Consider the following 25,070-nt stretch of genomic DNA (forward strand, 5'->3'; position numbering starts at 1 on the left):
GTCTGAGAAACGGTCTACGAACAACTAGACCAAATTATAATAGACGAACATGAAAAAAAAATAGCCTGCGTAGCGATCATAGGCGTAGCGAACAAGGCACGAGGCGGAAAGCCCACTTATTTTGACAGCGCTTGCTGCCGTCGCGCCTGTGTCGCGCCGCGCGACGGCTACGAAAGTGTGACGTCGCGAAGAGCTCGCCATAATACAGTCGCGGGAAGCTCGCGCCCGTCGCGTAGCGACAAAAACAATTCACCGCGGTTTTGAGTGAAAGTTGCCCCATGCGAAACAGCCTTCTAACGCAAAACTGAAGGATAACTCACCGGAAATGAAATATGTCACCACCATTGCCTTCAGGAGTGGGCACACAACAGCTCATTAACACGGCGCCGCTTCCATTCCTACTTGCTCATGTTGCCGAAAGGTCCTTGAGAACCCTAGCACACATTGGTAAAAAGGTATCTCATGATCACTAATTGCGCCAGAACAATAAGTAAGGCTGCCGCCTCCTTCTGTCTGAAAGCCAATAAAATGCGTTTCATCATAACCACTTTTTTCCACAGAGATCGTTGTTCGCAAGAAAAAAAGTGGTGTGTAACAACTGCTCCTTCGCTGAAAAGAAAGTTAGAAAAAAAGGAACACAATTTTTCAATATCTGTTTGCTACGTCTTTCCTGCGTGCCATACGCCGCTGTCTTACATCAAAATTATTATATTATATTGTCCTCGGCTTTATGTGTTGCATGATGTGACTATAGTGACGATCTACCTATTAGTTGTACCCTTGCGCTTTAAATGGCCCCTAGTACTCAGAACTCGAAATCCGGCGAGTCGCTTCTCTCACCTTCGCTTCCATCCGTACGAGTGCTCTCTCCTATTCACTGCGTATTCTTCTCTTTCATTAGATAAAGGAAATGTCGCCAATGCATCAGTGTACTGAACGTCACGTCTGCTGTTTGTGAAGATATGGGCATCAGGTTAGTGGACGTGTGTCTTTTGGCTACGCACTCTGCAGCGCAAGTTGCTGAATTCGCAGTAGCTGGGCTACATGAGGTGAAATTATTTCATTGTGCACAACGTACAAGCGACCGGATGAAGGACGCGCATGCGATTGCATGGGATGGCACGCTAGCAGGCAAACCTGAATTGATGCCTTTTGTAGTTGAACCAATGGCCAGCGTTTATCCACGATGACATCACTTGCATGGACCCAGGAATCCCATAAAAGGTAGACGCCCTTTTTTCTTGAATGTGTGGCTTCTTGAGAAGCATAGTGTTACGTTGTTCGATCTAATCGATCGCTGAACTCTCTATTTGACACTATTAGTACACATATCCGGAGTACAGACAAACGTGGAACCTGCTAAAGCCTAAATTGGCAACAAATTATCGTCATGGAATTCTGCATGCGATGCACATGTTTATTTAATGTGTTTAAAGTGTTAAACATTGTTAGGAACCCCTTAAAAGGTGTTTGTTTGCCTGGCCTTCAATCAGCGAGGTCAGGCTATAATCATTCGGACTAAATCCGCTAGTTTAAAGCCGCAGCCCAATCAATTCATATTTTAACGTGCTAATGAGATTTTCAGATGTAACCATATTGCAAACTGACAGGAAGTTTTCACAGGCCCCCCTCCCCATCCCCCGCTCCACTCCCCCCGCAAACAAAAAGAAATGAAAGAAAAACGCGCAATGAGTTGTTTTGGCTACGTGTGGTGGACGTCTTTGCAACATAGGAATGTTAATGCCGCAACGACATGTTTCAGCGACCACTGTGGCAGAGCATGAGCAAAAGGAGGTCATGGATGGATGGAAACAACTTTATTCTGAATCCGGCAAATTTGACGACCCGGGCTCAGGTCTCCCATGAGGGGACTTCGAGGCCTTGCCTCGTCGCCGCCTCTCGGGCTTGCTGGACAGCCCACTCTTGTGTCTTGAGGTCACAGTATCGATTGTAATGCTGCATAACAAATCACGCAAAACTACACGAATACGTCTCTCACTTTCTAATGAAATGAACACCGTGCAAACAATCCACAGCGGACGAACTAAAGTGAAAGCGGCACACAAAATACCGGGCACATGCCCGCCGCGCATGCATATATCGTGGAATTGTCCCTTCTTTTTTTTTCGCTGATAGGAAGCGTTCGCGATCGTTTGACCGACTTCGCTAGCAAGAATTTCGCTCAGTCAATTGAATGGTGTCTTTTGTTACGGAGCCTTCTAGCATCCGAAGTACTTTGCGAATACAAACATAGCATTCGGACCCGTCCCACGCAATGTACACTGGAACGTTTTGTTTTGTTTGTTTATTGTATTCTATGCGTTGGAAATGCCGTTCCTTTTTCTGCAACTGCGGTGTTCCTGGAACACAATCTGTTTCCTCACGTTGCTAACTAGAGCAACAGTGCATAGACCAGGGGCGCTATAGCGTAAAACTATTCCAAACTTTTCTATTCAAATTCTGCTATCAGTCCTGCGCGATTGGTCAAAAACATTTTTCGACCACCCCCACTTCACCTGTCTGTCACGCGACGTCACGAAAACCGCAATACCTCCCTATCTGATATGATGTGTAGACACTGATTATGCATGATTTGACAGAAAAAAAGAAAAACAGTTATTTCTGATTCGATCCCTTTTCGCCATTAGCCCTCGGCTATTGGTAAAAAGTTTACGGGCTGCAGCCACTTCACCTGCCTGTCACACGACGTCACAAAAGCGCACAAACTCACTGCGTCAAAGTGGCGTGTACGCGATGAAGATGCATTAATATGCCGAACAAAACTGAATTTTTTTCGGAATAGCCGCAGGCTGCCCCATTCCGAAAGGAATAAAAGATGGCTGCCGCCGATCGCTGAGACGCTGGCTACTCGCACGTGCCGGAGAGCATGGGTGTATTTGCATATAATAAAGCTTCTTGCGGGACCATGTAACGTTTTCAAGCACTTTCGGCACGTTTACTACCTCATTCTGCCAACTCTTCTTTGCTGGGGGTTAGTTTTAGCGTCATTCTTAAGCTTCCGTTTCATGCCACCGCGATTTCCGACCGACCACCACAACCTAAGTAAGGGAAAGCCAACCAATCGCAGACGCCGGCACCACCCTCTTCATCCGGTTATCGATTTTCAGTGCACTGGCTCTGCCCCAGTAAATCCTCTCCACTTGAGTGTTCTCCTCGCCTCTTGTCAGCCAATTAGATACGAGAAGCCACTCAGTGTAGGCAATGTTACTCGTTTTTAAAGCAAACAAAAGTGACCTCCTATGAACGAGGAGAGCGTTTGATTGGTCTGTTCAGACAACTCTGTGGGGGACCGCCAGGTGCTTGCGTCGTTGGTTACGCAAATTTGACGTCAGGAAATTGGAATAGAAACATATTGAAATTGTTTTACATTATAGGGCCCCAGCATAACATGAAGGAACCAATGAAGCGTATTGCGCCTCGTTGGGGAATTTTGTTTGACCTGACCCATACGTTCTTATTTTACTTAGCAATACTGCTGTATCAGACAGCCCAAGCTTTAACACTTTTTGTTCACTCTGTATTTCTCAAAAAATTGCATTTTTTCTTATTTAACATAATAGAACAACATATTGAAGCATAAATGGGGCGCCCTAGTACAGATGGTACAACATATAATTAAGTTATCACAAAATATGAAAATAACACTACGATAGTACAAAAGAAGACTGAAATGAATACAACACGAACAATACATAACGCTTAAAATATTGTAATTAGAAAGAAACACAAAGCCACGTTGTAAACCTGATTAATATAATGGATACACACCGACTGTAAAAAAAAACAACAAACTTATAACAGGAAGCATGTGTGTTACCCATGTTATTATTAGCTGGAGCACAGATAGCATTTGCATGTACAGAGTTCGGTTAATGCCTTTTAGTTCAATAACACAAGCTTTTGGGTGAATTGCGCGAGGACGGGACAAGAAAGGAAACAGACACGACTCTGGTTGTTTGCGCTCGGTTTTCTTTCTTGCCCCATCCTCGCGCAGTTCACCAAAAAGTTAATATGCACCAGCAATCCTCGCTAAAGGCCCTTCTTCAGAAATACTTAATGATAGATTTAGCTGAGAAGTTACTTATCATGAGAACTTAGGGGTACATTCGACCACCAGGAGTGAATTGGCTTAAGCCTAAATATTGTGGGACAGCTGTTAGGCCGCAACGGTTTATTTCGCAGGTCACGCGCTAAAAAACGATGACGCTGGCCATGATGATGATTAAATAGAGATGAAGAAGATGAAGGAGTAAAATAATGCTCACAAGGTATGTACACAAACTTTGCTCCAGTGCGCTTCTACAGAAATTCGACCTCCGCGGCCGGGTACCAAACACGCGCCAGCACAACGGCGTTGAAGCTAAAAAATTAGAGTCAATTAGTTTTAAAATTCTCATTCATAGCCTGCGTTGTGCTGCACGGCATTAGTGAGTGCTGGAGCCCATGAGCAATGCGCCAGAGCTGAAACATAACACTACATATATCGGAAGCGCATAAAGAAGCGGCAACACTGGCTAAACAAAAAAAAAATGTACTGACCAAGTTCGATCGCTAGGAAATCGTTCGTTGGGGATTAGAGGATTCCCCGAGGAAAGAACCGGCGATTTTGCCTGCCCACGTCAGTAATTCTATACTCGAGGCTGGTGACGCTGCACAGCCCTCGTGGCCGAGTTGTTTTATTGATGATGGCAGTGGTGGTAAACAAAGCGGCTCGGCGAGCCGGCGACACTTGGCTCATCTCACACCGCCGTCAATGGGAGCAGACAATTTAAACTCCGCTGAAGCCGAGCGCTTCATCGCATCCGCTATCATTGACTCTGCGAATGCACAAAGCCCTATAGTAGACATCGACAGGACCAGAGTAAACTAACAGCTGCGTCTATTGCTCCTCGCTAGAATACACTTTGATGTTATGTGGCCAGCAAAACTACAGGCAATGACACAAGGGAACTAATAGTCACATTTCCCAGCAAGAAAAGAAGAATCGCCTCCTTGCCCCCCAGATGGAACGGCAGCAAGCGCTGTGAAAATATACGGACTTCCCCACCGGTGTATTGACGTTGCCTATTCATTTAGTATTGCGAGGTTGCATTTTACAAGTGCTTTCTATATGCTGCAGTGCACTTCACATTTCCCTGCATTATTGATTCTGAGACAGGAAGCAAATTGAGTGGTTGTTTGTCACTTGTGCAGCCCATTTCTCATTGCGTAATGTCTGGTTAATCCCACAGTTCATTACATTTAGAGAAATGCACCAAAATATCCTAAGCAAATATTTATTCATTTCCGTTTGATTTACTTCAGAACCATGCACGCAAGTTTCCAACCAGAAAACACTTCTTAGGATAACTTGAAGTGAATGCCGAGATTTCACGAGCCAAAGACAAGACTATAATCAGGCACGCCATAATTTGTGACTCTAGATTGATTTTTTGACGACCAGGCCTGCAAATATTTTAAAGCGCAGCTTCCTTTGGCTCTTGCCTCGGCTTTTCCTCTGCTGCGGCTGCTGCTAGCGCTTCGTTTCCAGCCGCGCCCGGGGGCCGTTGAAAACGCGCACAATGAACATGGTAGGGACGCGGGCAAAGCGTCTGTGAGTCCTTTCTTGCGAGAACTTCGTGGGCGCTGGCACAACGCCCTCTGGAGCTTTCAGATTCTTGTCTCAATGACTTCTGTAACCCGCTGGCCATCGACACAATGCCCTCTGAATGGCTGCATTTACGCGTTAGCGCCCCCTCAAAAGCATTGCAGTAGCTGCAGCACTAACATCTGTACTCATATACAACAGTCCAAAGTGAAGATAGAATAGTAGACAGAGGAGACAAACAATGCGTAAAGCCAACGCCCTGAGCGTACGGGCAAAGGAAAGCCACTCTTCTCTCGAGGCAGCTTGCATACATGGGATGCTCGCGATAGGAGTGAGATTCTCCGTCACAAAGCATGTTTTCTGTGCGGTCTCTTTAATAAAAGAAGGTGTACTACTAGGCATGGCAACCGTTGCGGGCGAACTGTGAAAAAATTTGTATACATTCCGAGGCATGATACGGCACGTTTCTGCAATTTCTGAATAAGGTCGCAGGTTTGCCAGAGATGCGAAGTGTTGATTGCCATAGCACATTAATGGACAGCTTGCTATACGAAGTAAGGATAGCAGATTTATCAGCAAACTTGTTAACATATACGCACTAACTAAATTAACAGACATGGTTTCACGAGCATACAAGCAAACATGGGGCCCTATAACGTAAAACTATTTCAATATGTTTTACTCCAATCTCCTGATGTCAAATTTGCATAACCGCCGATGCAAGCATCGGGTGGTGAGATGCAGGGTTGTTTAAAGAGAACAATCAAATGCTTTCCTCGTTTATAGGAGGCCACTTTGTTTGCATCAAAAACGAATAACATTGCCTACACTGGGCGGCTTGTCTTATCTAATTGGCTGACAATAGACGAGGAGCACGCTCAAGTGGAGAGGGATTCAATGGGGCCTAGCAACTGCACTCAAAATCGATAACTGTATCAAGAGGGCGGTCCCGGCGTCTGTGAGTGGTCCGCTTTCCCTTACTTAGCTGGCGTTGTCTGGTCGAAAATCGCGGCGGCACGCAACGGAAGCTTAAGAATGACGCCGAACTAGATCTCCAGCAAAGAAAAGTTGACTGAGCGAGGTCTTAAACGTGCCGAAAGTGCTCGAAAACCTTACACAGGTACGCAAAAAAGTATTTTTGTACGCAAATAAACCCATGCTCTCCGGCAGGTGCGAGTAGTCAGTGCCTTAGCGATCGCCGGCAGCCATCGTTTATTCCTTTCGAAACGGGACAGCCTGAGGCTATTCCGTGAAAAATTCAGTTTTGTTCGGCATAATAATACATCTTTAACGCGTGCATGTTACCTTGAAGCGGTGAGTTTTTGCGGTTTTGCGACGTCGCGCGACAGGTAGGTGAAGAGGGTGCCCGAAAACTTTTGACCAAAAGCCGAGGTCTAATGGCGAAAAGGCGTCGAATCAGAAATAACTATTTTTCTTTTGTTCGTAGCAGTCATGCATAATCAGTGTGTTCACACCATATCAGATGGGGGTTACTGCGGTTTTCGTGACGTCGCGTGACAGACAGGCGAAGTGGGAGCGGATAAAGAAAGTTGCTGGCCAATGGCGGAGAGATGATTGCAGAATTGTAATAGAAAAATTTGGAATAGCTTTGCGTTATAGTTCCCATGAACACATCTCCCTCGATGACCGCGGAAACTCGTTATCAAAACACTGGCGCAAGGAAGCGCGGCAGCAGCAGCGAGCGAATTGACCTTCGTGCTGCATTTCGCATCGTCGAAAACTATGACGCGAAAGCGCGCGGCCGGACTCTGTCCCCGTTGCAGATGGCTTTGAACATACAACTCCCCGAAGTAGAATGCACCTCCCCACTCTACCCTCCCCCGGAAGTTTGCGCGTAACGGAAAACGGCATCCTCGATCCCCGTTTTCCTCGCCTGCGCGCACGACATTCTGCTGCGATCGACGGCTAAACCTCGCCCGCTTTCACTCGCACATAAAGCGCACGGTGCACGACAAAGATTTTATTGGCCCCGAATATTATACCGAACCTCCCAGCGACTGCGACGGCAGAAATGCGCCTGGAGTGTCCATGTAATTGAATAAATAAACACCGTGCAAGTTTATACATGAGGTAAAGTGGCGCAGGGCGGGCAGGCGCTAAGCCGCACTAAAGCACCGCCGCGTCAAGACGACAACACACAAGTGGCTGGTCGCCCAGATGTTCCGGATAACATAAATATGTACATAATTATGATCTACTAACGGTTACATATAGTATATAATATATAGCATGTTTATGAAGCTGTAGGTATATTTTCACACTATTTATCAGAGACACATCTCGGCCTTCTCTTATGTACATGTTTATTACTTCACATAACGTTTTATCAGTTTTTTTATTTTAGTTTTCACACACGCATAGATTTCTTGCAAAAATCAGTTTGCCCGCAGTCACAAAAGAAACGAGGTGTGCAAAGAAAGCAGTGAAATGCATTTCGCAGAATTCAGAGCTTAGTGAAGGTCGAAGTATGGATGTGATATAGCCCAGTATTGAGCGTCCTCGCGGGGTCAGAAAAGTTGCGGTAACTTCAAACAACGAACAAAAGAAACATTCTTCCGGCGTCTGCGACCGCTCGCATGTTCTATGCCAGCCCGTCAACCCTCCCGCCTGCAATCCACTGGCTGCGTCTTTCCAACTTATATTTCACAGGTTCCCCCTTGTGGACGTTACGGAACGTGCGCTTGCAGGTGTTCGTGGCACGCTAGTTTTTTTTTTTTTTTTATTCGCTCTTAAAGGGAAAGAGTATAACGTGAGCTCTGGGTAGTTGTACTCCCACCCTTGATGAAATCCGGACCTGGCCGCAACGTACCAATTAAATGGTTCATTTCGCTTGTTTGGTGATCCTGCACTTCTTCCAACACACACACACACACACACATATATATATATATATATATATATATATATATATATATAAACGCCGAAAAAGATCACATCGCAGCATGTATACATTGCCACAGAAAGTTGGATCGGTCGTTTCTGAACGCTCATAGCAAGTAACGAAACGCACTTGTCCTTTAGTGAATATTACACATTTTAAATAATTGATCTGAGTTCATTCACTATTTAATCGGGATGTAAATATTTCTTGAGGAGCGCCACGTGATGGTAAACCAGATGTCATCGGTTAGTTACAGAGAGTTTCTATCTATATTAATTAGAAGAAATTCTGGCCCTGCTGCGCTGTTGTATGCATGGCAACGCCGGTATACTGTGACTTCGTATTGGCATCGTATTCGCAGAGCCAGAATACCTTGAGGATGCACGTAGCTGGCACCGATCAGCCAATCACAATGATTCATTTCCTACTAAAGAAGCACGTAAACAGTTGTTTCAAAACAGAAATATAATACACGTAATCATGACTTGTGATTAGATGTGTGAATATATGAAACGTCAAACGTATCTGCGGCACTCTAGAAACTGACGACAAGATTCGCGCTTGCTTTGGAACAGAAAAAACGGTTGTTCTTTCTTTTACTCTCTTGATTATGCACTGTAGGTTACCAAACTTCATTAGAAGATGTAATAGGGCGGAATAAACACTTCTAATAAAGATTTTACTTGAGAACGCATTATCCGTGTAGCCATATCCAGGTTTCAGACGAAGGTTCGTACAGCACGGCATAACGCTAGCCTCGCACACCGATATGCCGTCATTCCCCTGACGGCAAAGCGCCCGTTACAAAACTCTGAAAGGCAGTGGCCTAAGACCTCCCAACAGGTAATGTACTGCGCGCACACACACACACACACACACACACACACACACGCACGCACACACACACACACACACACACACACACACACACACACACACACGCACACACACACACACACACACACACACACACACACACACACACACACACACACACACACACACACACACACACACGCGCGCGTAGTAACCTTGCCAAAATTGTCGGATGGAGGAATTTCCCGCGTGCGAGCAAGGCACGGCGTTTAGGCGGCTGGCACGCTTTAATGCAGCATGAAGTATTTGAACACTGCACGCAGTTTTTCGCCGACGTGAATTATTAGGCATCTAAATACTGACTTATTTAGCTTTGAACACGTTCTCGGAAAACTTTTCGTACGTACATTACGTGCACTATTTACCTTTCCCTCAGAATTTCAACTCATAGACACTGGTGCCCCGAAAAAGTGTACGAAGACCTCAGTTGACACATCTATGCTTTGCTAAAACGAATTGAAACACAGTTGCGTAGACTGTGCCAGCTTGTGCAATCATTTTTCTACAAAGAGTAGCCATGTTAGGGCGTCTAGAATTGTAGGTATTGGTGGCGTGGGGAGGGGGGGGGGGGGTTGTTGCTGCAGTGAAGCAATGCATACTTGACATCTCTCAAACATGCACCGCGTGTTATCATAACCCCTGCTAAGGAGCTCCAGCAAAGCTGTAATTGCACTGAAGCAAGGCGGGCCCGCATATGCGCCTTTGTTGGTGCAAGGTCAGAACAATGTGCTGCTGCTCATGCGGAGCAGGCTGCTGCTATGGAAACAGGAGGCCGAGGGTGAGTGGCAACGTCGATAGAATCCTTCGAGTCAATAGCACGAGCGTACGCACACACCGCGCCCACCACGTGAGCATGGCGTAGTACGGGACGACGAGGCCGACACATGGCGACAACGTCGACAACCCCCTGTAGATCCCTTAAACACCCTGTAGTTCTAACCGATGCGGCTCGTGCCCATCGAGCTCTCGTTGGAGCGTGGCCGTTCCTCATCGCAACGGTCAGCTCCAACATCTCAGACGCAGCAGTCGAGGCTGCTCTGTATTCTCTCGTATTGGCTACCCCGAGGCACCCACACACTATCCACTATATTGCCTCGCGCCTGATCTACGCGCTAGCATTCAAGTGACTCCGATTCCGCGCCGGCCGTAGATGGGCCGTACCTCAGGCCTAGACATGCATTTTTGGAGATTGCACCATGGTTTCGTGCATTGACGCGGCCCGCTCCACAGGGAGGCGTGCCATGTGTTTAGCTGTAATTGACAATACAGACGCGCTGAGGTTGAGTGCCATAGTTCTCACAACAGACAGCTGCTCAGCAGAGGAGGGAGCTGTCACCGTCCTCTGCTCTAACCCTCCCGCAAATGACACCCCTGTCACCATAGTGATGGACTCGCAGGATGTGTGCCGGGCCTTCGCGCAAGGATTTGTGACTGCACACACCCACATCGAATTCTCTTCTCTTTCCCCCTTCCCGCGTTACGCGGGGTGCGTACCACCTGGACTCCTCGACAGGCCTCTCTGCATGGTAATGATCGCGTAATTGCGGTAGCCCAAGTCTGACCGGCCGGCACCGTCGGAAGAGCTGCCCAACCTAAAACCCCGCATCGCCAGAACCCCTACATTACACCGCCACGCTCGAGTGCTACCGAAAATCATCCCCCTCCACAACCTTCGTTTAATAGGGTAGACGCGGCTGCCTGGCGGCAACTGCAGACCAATTCCTTTGCTTGTCTCGACATGCTACATATCTTTCATTCCACGTATCCCTACTGTCCCTGCTGTGGGGCCGAACCCAGGATGAACCACTCCGAATGGGAATCCCTTGACCCTTCCTCCTATACCCAACACTACCATTTCTTCTTGGGAGTCTACGCGGCTCATCACAGGCCGGCAACAACAGCAACGGCTGATCCAGAGGGCTCGCGAAGTAGCGCATGGCAATGGAGCCCTCAGCTGAGGGCCCCACGCATCGAGGAAAATTTCCTACTTGTTCGCCAAATAAAAGTTTATACCCTCTCTCGCTCTCTCACTGTTCATGTTTCTACACATGCCAAACCATCTGTGTTTACTTACTCAACTTAGGTTTAGTGCAATTCGTAGTACCACTACAGCTACCAACTTAACACTTCGTGTAATATTCTGACATGCCTCTATCACATTCATTGCTTGGCCGTCACGGCGAAATTGTGATTATTGAAATAAATATGTCACTAAAATAACCCAGTGGGCGTATTCCAACAAGGAACCTCTTGCATAGACGCCCGATACTGCAGCAATTGCAAATTGAGGCTTTTCGGCAACAACATCGTGCCTCATAAGCACATCGTATTTTTGGCACGATAAACCCAGTAAATAATTTTACATTATTTAACGCATCATTATACTTAAAATGTGCGTCGATCATAAAAATAGTACAGTGCAAAAATGTAAGCCGATCCCAAAGATAATACCGTGTGTAATTGTGAGCCATTCCCTAAAATAATTCAGTAAAAATATTTTAGTATGTGACGTTCTTCCTAACATATTCATCTGTGGACTGACACGGTAAAGTGTGTTGCGCGAAGTCTCCACCCCTATCTCACTCAGAACTTGCTCAGGAAGACTTTGTCTTTTATCTAATTCAGCTAGAGGTCGAATCGTCTTGCAACTTCCTTCTTTTCAATGAATTCGTAACTGAAGGTGTACTGCATGCGATTTCAATGAACAAGAAACATTTTTTAGAGGTATCTTTATGTCTCATCCTGAAAAGGTAAAAGCGACCGCCGCAAACAATTTCCTCTGAATCTAACGTCGAAGCTAGAATAGGGCGTAGGCGATCCTTGACATTAAATTTAGTCTGGCATACTCCATGCGAAAAATTATTTCTCGGTGGTCTGCTACTGAACACCAAGAAGGAAATCGCGAAAAGAACGAGTCAATAAATTACTTCCAACACCGTTCGCGTTTGCATGTCGTTCACCCGCGTTTTAAAAGACGGAATCTGAATAGAGACACCGAAGAATGTATAAGCAACACTACCTGATGCAAGACAGGAGAACCAAACCAGCCCAAACGCTCCTCAGGACTGCTCAGAGACGTCGCTTATCCGAGACGGGCACACCGTGTGATGGAAACGTTAAGCCGAGAACGCACAGCCAGCGCACCGATGGCTTTGTCGACACAAGTGCAGAGAGGCCGCCCGGCCAGTCGACGAGCGAGCCACCCGCTGCGAACCTCCGCAGCTCGGCAGACACCGGTGCGAGGGCTGGCCACGCGACGCGCGTGCCCGCTACGCGACAGCGTGGTTGTAAGTAATTGGGAGGCGCTCGGTGTGCGTACGTGACTGCCCTCGTCCGATCAGCTGCGCCAGCCAGCAACGGATGGCAGGCTGCCAGCGGCAGCGCTGCGACCGACGACGGCCGCACTGCCTCGCCCAGAACGCGGTGCAAGCGTTCCCCGTTTACGAAGAGACATATAGGCTCAACCAATGGATGTCGCCGGAGGGCCAGCACAGCATTGTGTATTATACTCAGCTTTTTCATAGCTCTGTTTAGAGGCGCGTAGTTACGAAGAGTTTTTAAGTGCATAAGCATTTCTACGCTTAACGAACGAGGAAAACCATCCATCCGTCCGTCTGTCACATAAGGCGACCGCTTTCAAGATAGGGTCCGCAGCAGCGATCCGATTCACCTTAGTGCTGCTGCCTCTCTCGATCCTCACCAAATTTGCATTTGATGAGGATCGCTAGTGCCGCGGGAGAGATGTTCCCCTTGCGGTAGCTCGCGCAGGCGGTCTGGGAGTCACACCCGGTTGTGCGAGTGCGAGGGCCACGGCCACTTCTTCTGCTTCGGCTGTATTCGTCGTTCGTATCGACGCGCCTGTGACCAGTTTATCGATGGCGGTGACGAGCGCCGTTGCTCTGGTTCCATGCTTGGGAAGCAAGGCGTCCGCGTAGAGAATCTCGGGGTCCTCTTCCAGCTGTCGAGGCAGTGCCTTGGCCCGCGCAGAGCGTCTCTGTCGTTGCTGCCCGGCTGCATGTTCCGGGGGAGGGGCTTGGTCTTAATAATGTCTCTCCACGTTGTGGGGAGCGGCCTTGTCGGGAAAAGAAATACCATTTTTGGAAGAAAGATGAAAATGATGATTTGCAGATGTTTTTGTGAATGATGTGCGCATCCCTATGCTGATGAAGCTATAAATATCCGGTGATTTTCAAATAAACTTCCAGTTGGCAGTCAGCGCTTGTCTGTGGTATTTGTTTCCTTGTGTCCTCGTCTTTTTCGCGCTGTTTCACCTCAGTTCTAGGCTCCGTTGTCGGTTGCTATTCAATTTGCCATCCTATCTTGCGTAGGACGGCCCGGCCGTGCTCTGTCCGGCTCAGCCTTACTCTCCGGTGGGATAGATGTGCTTCCACCAGCTCTTCCACCGTGTTGTGGGCACCCATTTCCAGCAGCTTCTGCGTTGACGAGTAGACTGGGATTCCCATGGCGAGTTTGACTGCTTTTCTTATCGTTGTGTTCAGCATCTCGCGGTTCACCTTCGCAAGCTGGAGACACGGGGCGGAGTACGTTACGCGTGGCCCGACGAATGCCTGCACCAGCGCAGTGCGTCTTCTTCTTTGGCCCCTCTGTTCCAGTTGGTGACTCTCCGGATCATGCTCAGGACCTGCTTTGATGTGGTCTTGATTTTTTTGACGGCTGCGTGCGCCTTGCCGTCGCTGCGCAACAGCAGGCCCAGTATGCGGATCTATGCGTCGGCTTGATCTCTGTGCCACGTTGGTGATAATTATGTTCGGCGGCGGCCCTTTGTTTGGTCTTCCGGGCTGTACCATGAGCAGCTCCAATTTCTGTGGAGCGCAGATCAGGCCGCAGGTCATGGCATACTCGTGGACGGTCGTTGCCGCTCTCTGCAGGGCTTCCTCCGCCCAGGCATCGGACCCCGCGCGGTTCGTCCACACCTTTCTATCGTCGGCATAGAACGCGTGGTTCACGCAGCGGGAATACGAGGAGCGGCGAGAAAAGAAACAGCAATACGAGCAGCGGCAGCCTGCTGCCAAAATTACCATTGCTGTCATTGCTAGCATTACTGTAAATTACCGTTACTTTGATTACTCTAAAGCAATAAAGCATTCCATGGCCCACTCAGCAGTTGCAGTGGTGGTTTTCAGAAATGTCACTGGACATGCACATTCGCAGGGCCGGGATGACGAGCTAATTTTCTATTTTTGTTTGTTCTGTCTATCGGAGTCTTGATGCCCCGGATTCCTTTCTGACCAAACTTCACGAGTATCTTCTAAAGCAAAAGAAATTAAATTTTATCAGGAGACTTGAATTCACCTACCATTAGCTGGAACTCTTTGATTTACGGTACGTTGCCTTTTGATATTTCGATGGCGGCGAAATGCGAAGACACCCGTGTACTGATGTTACAGTGCACATTAAGGAAGCCCCGGGGGTCCAAATTTCCGGAGACTCCTACTAAGGCGTGCCTCGTAATCAGATCGTGGTTTTGGCACGCAGAACAGCATATTTTAATTGATTTTTTTCTTGTGATACAGTATTAGACATTTTGTTCACGCACCCGCCATGGTTGCTCAGTGGCTATGGTGTTGGGCTGCTGAGCACGAGGTCGCGGGATCGAATCCCGGCCACGGCGGCCGCATTTGGATGGGGGCGGAATGCGAAAACGCCCGTGTACTGAGATTTAGGTGCACGTTAAAGAACCCCAGGTTGTCGAAATTTCCGGAGTCCTCCACTACGGCGTGCCTCATAATCAGAAAGTGGTTTTGGCACGCAAAACCATATAATTAAATTAATTATTTTGTTCACGCACAATCTAGAACAGCTTGTAAGAGAGCCCACTCAACACAGTACAACTGTACACCTTGTTTATATCAGAAAGGTTGAATGATGAAACTCTTTCACTGTAATTCGGAATATCAGATCACAAATTAATATCGTTTTCCTGCACTACTCTTCCCTGCACTAAAAACAAGGCTTCCAAGTGAACCCTTGTCGGGAACCTTAGGCGAGCTGATGATGCTGCATTCATTGATTAGTTGGATGGGCACCTTAACATTGACTTGGAATATGTAGAGATCTTGACAGCGGTTTTGTACAGTAAGTGCTCTTCGCACTAAAAGTCATGTCTCTCCCCACCAAAACATATCGTAAGTAGCATGCACATCTGTGGATTAGTCGTGAGATAATCCACACAAAGCATAAAATAAAAGGCTTACACCAATGCATGAAACTCATACTTCCTTGTTTTCTGTGCTTAAAGAAAATCTGTCAGCAACATTGAATACTGCTAGGCTGAACTTTTCTCACACGGATCTTGCTGAACTTGGTAAATTTGACCCGGATAAGTTCTGGCGTCACTTAAGTGAAAGAAAGGAAGAAATAAACAGAAGCCCGAGCAACAGTTTATACCTTTAAAAATTATTTCCCATCGGTTTTCTCAGTCCGATAACTATGAGGCTACTGGGCGGCTTTCCGACTCAAGGTGTAATCTGTTGATAACGCGTGAGGGTGTCATGGAGAAGCTGTTTAATCTGAGCTATTCAAAGTCTGTAGGGCCACATTAAATTCCGACATATATTCTAACGCGTTACGTTCAACAGTTATCATAGCCCTTAACCAGCAACTTTAACCAGTCTATTTCCTCTAGTGAGGTTCAGGCGTTAGCTTAAAGCGTGATTTGTTCATATGCATAAAAAAGAGATTGTTCACTTGTTTCAAACTGCACGCCTATATTCATTAGTACCTCCTGCTGGAAATTGCTTGAACGCGTGGTCGCTAATTGTAGCAACAATTGTTTTATTACAGAATTTAGCACTGTCATGCCAGTGGATCAATATAAATATTTAGGTATTATTAGCGACAATCTCAAATTTGACACCGCACATATCAGATATTTGTACTGAAGCGCATCGCACACTATGGTTTTTAAAAAAGTAGTGAAAGCATTTACCCTCTAACACAGAGCTATCGGCTTATAAAAATTTCATTATAGCTAAATTAGAATATGCGGCAGTCATATAGGACCTTTTTACAGAAAGGATATTATGCTCCTTGAAAAGGTACAATGGAAGCCGCAAGATTTATGTTTCTGAAGTATCGAAGTGTGACTCACCTAGTTAATTATTGCAATTGCGTAACCTTACTTCGTTATAAACATGCAGCAGCTTAACATTTTTATACGAAATTCTTTCGGGAAAAATCACTCTAAATGTTCACATTGCGTCAAACCAGTCACAGCTAGGAAAATCCGTGGTAAACACTATCGCTCTTTATCACACGCATTCGCATGAACTAATGCCTACTAGTATAGTTATTGCCCCAGAACAGTGACAAACTAGAATTTACTAGCACGTAATCTTTTCGCGTGTGGAGTTTTCGTGGAATGCTTGCGAATTACTTAATTAGTGATTATTGTCACAGCGGAATGTACTCTTGTTGTTATTGTTGCTGTTTTCATTGTCTTTCGCCTCGTCTTGAATGGACCAAAGTGCTGGCCCGCAATATTTATAAACATAAATAATAAAATATAGACACCGAGAACAATCATCCATCCCCAATAACTTGTTAAGATAAAATATTTAAAACACGTTATTTAAACTGATGGCCTAGGTCCAATCAGAACGCTTGAGATGTGTGAGATGCATTTTTAATAACATTACTTTCATCAAAACTTTTGCCTTGGAAGAACTATTTTTGTGTTTATGGTTATGCACACAGGGCCTGAAGAGGTTGAAAAGTGTGTTTTAGGTACATTTATTGCTTGAAATGATAATAATGCTAACAAATAAACACTACTTTGTACCGAGACATTGCCAGACAAACTTTCCTACATGCTTACTTAATTTGAGTCTTTTGAGAAGTGTAAATGTAAAAAAGAGATCGCGAGACATCGCTATGCAATAAGAACTTATACAGAATCACTGTACATTTTCAAACAATGAATTCGCTGTAAGCATGGATCATTCGCAGGAATTTTTCGCTTACATGCAAGCGTGTAGTAGACAGTGTGAGTACCTGTACCACGTGCCTGAGTGTTTCGAAAACTTATTTGAATGAGTAAATATTAACCAATCCAATGCTGCTGTCTTTCAGGGCCCTCGTTTCATTGCGCAGATATGGATGGGTTGTACAGGACAACTCTAATATTTACTGATACCATAAATCGTACGCTAACAAAATGCGTCAAATAGCGGCACCATAGACAAACCATCACGCCTTGCTGCATGGTGAAGCAGCGCATAGACACGGAGACGACGAAGACTCACAAGAATTCTTGCGTACACACAAGTGTATTCCTGTGTGTCTTCGCCGTGTCTGTGTCAGTGCGATGCTTCACCAGCCAGGTATGATGATTATTCACCAACTAGCTTAACATTCCACATTACTGGACCATAGACAAAGTTGCGCCGTTCTCGAGAGCTTTAAACCATGACAGGGTAACTAGTCACTGCCACTTTACTTTTCACAGATTTACTGCGTATATTTTGTGATGATTAGCGCGAGGTAAAAGCTGAAGATTTAAGAATGAGAAGCTTTACCACCCTGATCACCTGGAAGCAATAAAAAAATAAAAACTTGCTTAGCCAAGCACTTACGCCTAAACACGGCTAACCAAGTTGCGCGAGCAGGAAAAAGAAAAAGCATAGGACCAGGTCGCAACTAACAACAAAAAAACACCTAGGCACCAACGACATTACAGATAGCAAATTCTTTTTGTAATATAAAAGGAAATATTCGAATAAAGTGCATTTATTTAAGGAGAGATTGATGCGAAAGATAGGAGTACCAGGTGGGAATCGCGAGACAGGACGTGAAAGTTGGTGAACTTGACTATAATTTATTGAATAAAACAAAGCTACAGTGCATGGCGCAGTGCTGGTGGCACGCATTATAGAAGAGAATGAAGCGCACCGCTGGCTTCGATGCACCGCACGACCGGGCGAGGTTGATCCTTTGCAGCCAGTCAAGAGGGAGGCTGCCAGTGTACCCTTATTGTTAGGCCCCTCGGGCCTAGTGGCTCAACGAAGGACCGTCCGGGCAGCAGAGGAAATTTCTTTTTAGAGCTCGACACTCTAAGTTGGTGTGTGGTTCTTCTTCTCTGTGTGTGTCATCGTTTGTGCACCCTTTTCACCTATTTATGGATACTCTCTTCTCAAGGGCTGTTCTGAAACTTTTCCATTTGTGTTGCGCCTGGAGAATCGTTCTCTTTTTTGTGTTGTTTTACGGCGTGACAATCGCGATATTTTTTCTTCTTGCGTTTTCCCCTAGGTGAACATGTTGTCGTTTTGTGTCTTAGTCATGACTTATTCGCTCTCTAGCTTTGAGCGCCACCCCGTATAGCGCATCGAGGAAGGGAATTACACACACGGGAATGGTTTACGTGCTTTTTACATCCATATTACTACGCACGCTACAGCGGCCTATTATTGCCGCCATCCCGTTATAAAAAAATGTATTTTGAACTACAGCAAACTGAAGCTTGTTGCAATCTGTACTTGTATTTCGTTTATATGTTTAATTTTGCTCTGTCTGTAATGATTGCTTTCTAGATTTCCCATACACATCAATATACAATATTTTTCATAAAAATTTGTAAACAAGTAAAGAAAGATGTCAGTCGATATCTCGATTTCCTCTCTAAAACAGGAACAGGAGAACCGAACGCGGGCACTGAAGTAGACGGAGGCGTTTCTACCTGCTATATACTGTGCATGATTTCGCATTGATTGCAGTGTGCGAATGTTTTCTGTACAGTGCAAGGAGAAAGATGTAAGTACAAGAACACAAAATTAGGTCGCTTGACCCACCCATAATAATATTATTTAAAGCAACAAAGCAGCGTAAATACTGACTGGACCACTTCTACCTTGCGACTTATAAAACAGATAGCATGAACTTATACACAGGGTGTTCCAACTATCATGCACCTAGATTAAAAAATATGCAAATGTCACGCAACTGGACCGAACCAAGGTAATGTTATTTGCCATCGCTTGAAGACACTCAGATTATTTATGCATGGCGTCTAATTATATATTAGTCTTAATAAATAATCAACTTCTCAAATACTTTAATTAGAATAAAAGTGTGAATGAGAAGATTGCAGAGCGACATGAAAAACTCCTGAAACAGGTTTCTGCTTCTCAAGACGTGGGGCATGAAAGTATTCTTCCGAGCGTGAAATAAGCTCGCGAATACACGCAGAGCGCCTCGGGCGGCCAGTCACGCGGCAATTTTGCGAGAATTCACGGGATTCTTTCACGCTCGGAAAAACACTTTTACGTCGCACGTACTCAGTAATAGAAAGCTGTATCGCGAGTTTTTCATGTTGCTCCACCAGTCACCACTGACAGTAGCAACACCTTCACCGCGTGTATTGGAGCCATTTTTTTTTTTACGACGCACTTGCCGAAGCCAGATCTCGAACCCACGACCTCGTGAATGTGTAGTATAGGTTGGACAGACTGTGTGCTTCCATGCAATGAGGATTGACTTTGATAATAACAACTTTGTTGCAATACCTTATCCGGCCGTATACTCGTCGTTAAACAAGTGCCCATCTCACGTAATACTGCCCTGCGAGCTCCATCGCATTCATACATTACCCTAGCGAGGTAATTTATGGAGGTGTCAAGAGGAGCGAAAAGAACCCATCGTGGAAAGCCGTGTTAGCAAATAAATACCAGCTAGTCCGGTCTCACACCGTACGAAAAAAAAAAAGGTCGTTGTTCACGGCTGCATTTCCTCACGGGCATGTAATACGAGTAGTGCGTTGCCGCTGTAATCAGCTTCGGGTGCCATAAATGATCCCCATTTGTGCCTAGAAAGTTGCCCGTAATGAGGTCTAGCAGCCCTGCGTAGAATGTGCAGCCTTCTTAGCGAAGTCGACGTGTTGTAAGCCACAGAAATTGCGGCGTTCATAATGAAAGATAGCTGGAAACGCAAACAGTGAGGACATGCTTATTCTTCTAGCTGCGGAAAGTGTTTTTAGGTCGATTTCTTTGTTGCGACGTGCAATGCAAAAAGCCGAAAGTATACATAACTACGTGGAGCGCAAACAGGAGCACAAGAAGGACTAATAACCCCAGGAAACTCTATGGTTCCTACTGCGTATACGTTTTCTGAAGCTAACGAGCTCGGCACATAGCCTCCGACACTGAATCAATTGAACTCGCAACTCTCGATTGACACAGACAAGAAAGACGACAGGACAGCGCACAGCGCACGTCCTGTCGTCTTTCTTGACCGTGTCAATCCAGCGCTGTGACTTCATTATGAAGACACAACGAACCAACTAACCTGAAAATCTGCACTCCGACACTGCGCTTCGCTTCTTTTTACGCCTAGAAGCCACGCACACTTGGCATTTGCCATGAGTTCAAGCAAATTTGTTCATTTGACAGCAGGAATGTTGTTCGCGTAAAACTTTTTCACGCATCCAATCTGCTTGTCGCTCTCTGCGACACGTGGTAGGATTTACATTTATCCCGCGAAGTAAATCAGGTTTCTTAAATACCCGACTTCTTTTCTCCATGTCGTGGCTTTGCAGTGGTTTCTGCCTCCGAGGCGGAGATTCTCTAGGCCTGACGAGGGCCAGATTCGTAAACAGGCGTCGGTCCATAACGCAACTGCTGGGAAATAAATTGATCAAAGACGGTCGCCATAGGCCGCTGTGGGGACAGATTTGTTCGCACAAAGCCTCTAATACCCGGCAGGCGATTAAAAGCGGACCGTGTTTTGTGCAGGGATAGAGTTCCCAATATAACTGGCGCCACGCCAGTAGTTTCACGTATTCGGCGGGAGGATTAGCGTTCGGGTGGCAAAACATCCTTGCATCTAGTTGGCGGAGGAACAGAATTCAAAATAATGGGACGTAATGGAAGGCTTAGAGATCGAACTTTCATCCAAGATACGTAAGCCCACATAGCCAAGCACAGCGGCTACACCGGAGACTTCATTTGCATTGGAGATGGCTATTTCGCAGTCGCTTAGGACGCCGTTTGAAACGAGGAAAACACGTCTCGCCTTTATCTTTTAATGCCACCGTGTCTGCATGCCAGCGCCAGGAGATTCTATGTTACAAATTGACTGTGGTGATTTATGGCCGGAATTTTTGTTATTACCTTAGAATACAGGAACCCTTTACGTGTGCGTACGTTCATAGGTGTTCAAATAAGACAGAAATTTCTCTGGTCGAGATTAAAAGAAACGGAGACGTTGTTCCGAATATATGAAGATTGGTTACCAGACATATAGAACACATGCCAATTTTGCATCAGGGTTTAGAACTATCTTAACGGACCTCTGGAAGTGATGTAAAGAAGTGGTCTATTACATTGCGTCTTGAACAATTTTTTCAATAATTACCTTGTTTCAATAAACTCCCGGTCGCAAGTAAAATGTGTACTTCGCGATAAACATGCGCGATTATATTCACTGGATCCTGCCTCAGGCATTGAGTTTCGATCTTGACTTCACCGAAGAGATAGGCACGACCCTTTTATGTGGCTTATAAATTGGGAATTGTGGCTAGCAACGCCTACCTGCTCCGGAAGAAGATGGCCGGCACTGCAGCCTGTGGCCGCTCCACTGACGAGGAAACAAGACTTCATGTTCTGTGTCAGTGCCCGCTGCACAGCGTACGGCCGTAATCACTCTCCGTCGTGCTCCACCATTAGGACGACCGAGCTCTGTTGCAGTAAACAGAGTGCTAAAGCGTTGCAAGAAAACGCTGCTGATCTGTAGAACAGGTCTCGTGAACGATTGAGCCAAATAGTATTACTCTGCGTGCAGCAGGTAATTTGCAGCATTTTGTCAATCAAAAACAGTGAAATATCGCTTGCTCTCACCTTCGCAATTGCCTCGTCGCAAGCAGCGCCACCAAACAATAGCTACTGACTCGTTTGGTTGTTGGCGAGGACATTGCCAGTACGGTATTATTGTTAAATTTGAGGTAAATAAATGATATATTATATATATTAGTGCGACACCTTGGTCCCATTCAAGTTGCGCGCCCTTCGTATTGAACACTGTGCACGCCGTGCCATGGTGTTGTTCAGCCACAACAGGCAGCGGTCTTCGTGGTACGGGTAGCCGGTTGCACCCGTCTCGCATGCGCCACGCGCACAAGGTATCACGCGCACAAGGTATTCGCGCGGAGCCTTACCCCCTTGCCACCTCCCCTGTATAGCTTTCAGGTTGCTGTAGACTCTTTTAACGACGCAGTTTGCTCTACAGAAACGAGATGGCGCTGTCGGCGCCGCGCCGTACGTTGCCTCACCAAAAGCGCACGAATAACAATCCATCACCTCCTCCGCTCTGCTTCTGTGCGATCATCTGTCGGAAATGCAACTGTCTTTTCGCTAACGCATTGGGCTCCATTCATGCTGAAAAATATGAAGCGGTGGAGGGAAGATATGTTCAGTTGATGGCTGCAAAAATTGTGACTGGCCTATTAAGGAATAGAATGAATCTGTTCCTCCAAGTTCACGCAACACTGATACACGAGGACTGCCTGTGTTGCCCGCTCTTCGCGATTTACGGCTTCTCTCGAGCATAAAAAAAAAAGAAAATCAATCACCCGCTAGCGCTGTAGCGCTAACCTCCAAGGAAAGGACTTGAACCCCGGAACGTCTGCCCAAGTAAGTACCGCTAGTTATGCGGTGACGAAGAGAGTAGCGCCGCTTCTTGGCCTATAGTAAGTTTCTAAAACATTGTCTACGCACATACGCCCCAACTCACACGCAAACTGACGCCCACTCTGTCGCTAGTGTCTAAAGAATACGTGAACGGGCGCACACTTGAATCAATGTGAAGCAAGTGTGACGGAGACAACACCAACAGCACAGTTTTGTTCAGTTCCGTATGTTCTGCAACGGTGCATAAGTAAGTTAGCGACTAGCGATAATACGCATTTGCTACAAACTACTACAACGCAACGTGCAGAACATCGACGTTACAAGCTTTGCGCCGAGCAAGAACACATCGCGAGCGATCAGGCAAACAACAAACAATCACGTAGTGAACACCTGGAAACTTTACTGAGTCACAAATGCGAGAAGCTCCTGTATAAAATTATTTGTTAAATAAATAACGAAGAGCTGAACACACCGATAATAATTCAATCCATAATGGAAAAGTCAGGACCACTTGGAGTACATTTTTATTCCCGCGCTGGGCACAAGCACCGTATACGCTGCTCGCACCGACAAAGCGTGTAATGAGCTCCGAAAGCGCCTACACAACCTCTGAAGCTGTAGCTAAAGCTTCGCGTGTCCTCCACCTAGCCACCGTTTACGATATCTGCCGAAACAGAAGTTTGCAGAACCGCACCGGCGTCATGCTGTTTGATGTCAACGCCGGAATTCTAATGATACCGATGGTTCTTGCTCTGAACTTTTCCGGCATTCACGCTCGCTATACCAGGTAACATCCACGCCAATAAATCCTTCTGAAAGCAGCCCTCAAGATTTTTTCACCAGTCGCCAGGTAGCACCCGTGGCGTGTATAGCTTTTCTGGACACGAGGGTTTAGTTTGTGTGAGTGCCACCACGTGTCGTACTTACCATAGAATTTTCAAGCTTCTCGCGGTGACGCGTGATAACGTCAACAAAGCAAAAATAAAATAATTAGTCGCTATCTCTGCGTATTGAACTTCGCCACAATGCTTGTCCAGCCAGCGTATCAGTGTTCTTGATAAAGGGTAGCCGCTCGTCACCTGGAAATGACTTTTGGAGGTTTTGACACGGTTTTCTTTTTCTTTTCCGTTTTTTGATACTAAGGAGTAAGCAAGGTAGGGTAATCGTCGGAAACACCCCGCAGCAGCCTTTCCTCAGTCGGCGCACATTCTTAACGTCCCAACATCGCACAGCGTCTTCGAGAGACGCCGTCGTAGACGCCTTTTGATTTTGACTTATCGATTTCGTTAAGGTGCTCTCAATTATTTCCCCAGCGACTTTGCTATCCGCACTCATGGGCTACCGCAGCAGCTGCAAATTGAAATGTGCATAACTATTATGATGGATACATGGATAAATTGGTTTTGCACCTTGAGGCGAAAGGCATGACACAAGAATTGTACAAACTGTCTCTGTGTGGTCGTCCGTTAACATGCTATGGCCGAAGCTGCTCACAATATTATGTCCCATTTACTGACCTCCGGGCCAGGTACACCTTTGAGCATTACATATACATTTCTTCCGGTTGGAAGTGAAAATACTGTCGTGTCACAGTTATCGATGTGCGTGAAAGAAGAACATCATTTAGTAATACTGTGCAGTAATATATGCGGCATTTGTCTGTTCTATATAATATAACCGCAATGTAGACTGGCAGATATCGAACGCCAAAAGGGCTACCCACGTACTCAAAGATCTCGCGCACAACTCCTGACACTTACTTGAATTCCAGAGTTGTGCCATTCTCAAAGACATGCTTAAGGAACGGTAAGTAATAAATTATGCGGTTTTACATGCCCAAACCACGATCTGATTGTGAGGCACGCGGTAGTGGGGGATTCCGTTATAATTTTGACCAGCTGGGGTTCGTTACCATCCACCTAAATCTAAGTACGTGGTTGTTGTCGCATTTGGCCCCCATCAAAATACAGCCGCCATGGCTAGGATTGGATTTCGCGGCCTCGTGCTTAGCAGCCCAACACTACATCCACTAAGCAACCACGGCGGG

General features: G+C 46.2%; 1 protein-coding gene across 9 annotated transcripts in view; it reads right to left on the reverse strand.

Moving 5' to 3' along the window:
- The window catches only part of LOC135908811 (uncharacterized), a 683,451-nt gene that overhangs the window by 224,657 nt on the left and 433,724 nt on the right, over window positions 1-25,070 (reverse strand). The window contains exon 1 of one of the 9 annotated variants that reach the window (XM_065440644.2): window positions 12,406-12,638. The exons of the other annotated variants lie outside the window; for them this stretch is intronic. The gene's annotated coding sequence lies outside the window, so the exon portion shown is untranslated. Of the gene's footprint in view, window positions 1-12,405; window positions 12,639-25,070 lie in introns of those variants that run through there. 9 annotated transcript variants of the gene reach the window in all.

This window comes from Dermacentor albipictus, chromosome 1 (assembly GCF_038994185.2).
Source record: "Dermacentor albipictus isolate Rhodes 1998 colony chromosome 1, USDA_Dalb.pri_finalv2, whole genome shotgun sequence".
Classification (NCBI taxonomy): domain Eukaryota; kingdom Metazoa; phylum Arthropoda; class Arachnida; order Ixodida; family Ixodidae; genus Dermacentor; species Dermacentor albipictus.